Here is a 1,218-nt window from a genome sequence, read left to right as displayed (position 1 = left end):
CCCTGGCATTCATCTCTTTTTGACCCTGCACCACCCAAGAGATGGCTGTCCCTGAAAACCCAGGGCCACAGACTCTGCCTCCTCCAACCTGGGTCATGATGACTCCCATCAGCTGGTGACGCAGATGGAGCTTAAAAATGGGAGATGGCCGGATGTAGTGGTTTTACGCCTGTAATCCCAGTATTTGAGGAGGCTGAGTTGGGAGGATCACTTGAGTCCAGGAGCTTCAGGCTGCAGTGAGCTATGATCATGCTACTGCACTCCAGCCTGGGCCACAGAACCAGACCGTGTCTCAATAAATAAAATAAGGGCGGGGTGCAGTGGCCCATACCTGTATTCCCAGCACTTTGGGAGGCTGAGCTGGGTGTATCGATTGAGCCCAAGGGTTCCAGAATAGCCTGGGCAACATGGTGAAAACCAGTTCTTACCAAACAAACAAACAAAAAAAAAAACAAAACGCTGAGCAACTGAGCATGGTGGCACGTGCCTGTAGTCCCAGCTACTTGGGAGACTGAGGCAGGAGAATAGATTGAACACAGGAGGCAGAGATTGCAGTGTGCCAAGATCAAGCCACTGCACTCCAGCCTCAGCACCAGGAGTGAGACCCTGTCTCTAAAAAATAATAAGGCTGGGCACCATGGTTCACGCCTGTAATCCCAGCATTTTGGAAGGCTGAAGCGGGTGAATTTCTTGAGGCCAGGATTTTGAGACCAGCCTGGCAAGCATGGCAAAACCCCGTCTCTACAAAATATACAAAAATTAGCCAGGCATGGTGGCACACGTCTGTAATCCCAGCTACTTGGGAGGCTGAGGCAAGAGAATCGTTTGAACCTGGGAGACGGAGGTTGCAGTGAGCTGAGATCAAGCCACTGTACTCCAGCCTGGGTGACAGAACGAAACTCCATCCCAAAATAATAACAATAATAGTAAAAAGTGGGCGATGCCCTCACACTTGGTCAAGCTAGCCTCTTCCACTGGAGGACAGAGGACTCTGGTCTGGGGACACTCACCTGCCCCCACACAGGAACTCCCCCACATCTGGGGGTACAAAAAAGATCCCTTGGGGATACATGTGTCCTTTCTCCTGGGTACAGATAGGCGCCCAGCGGAAGAGCCAGGACCTCTCCTGGGCTCGCGCGGGGTCCAGCTGGAGGCACCCAGAAGCTGGGTCGGGCCTGCCCCGCCCAGCCCCAGCAGCTCGGCCGCCCCGCCCCTCTG

The sequence above is a fragment of the Macaca fascicularis genome, chromosome 19, assembly GCF_037993035.2.
Source record: "Macaca fascicularis isolate 582-1 chromosome 19, T2T-MFA8v1.1".
Taxonomy (NCBI): Eukaryota; Metazoa; Chordata; class Mammalia; order Primates; family Cercopithecidae; genus Macaca; species Macaca fascicularis.
This window is presented reverse-complemented; position numbering follows the sequence as displayed.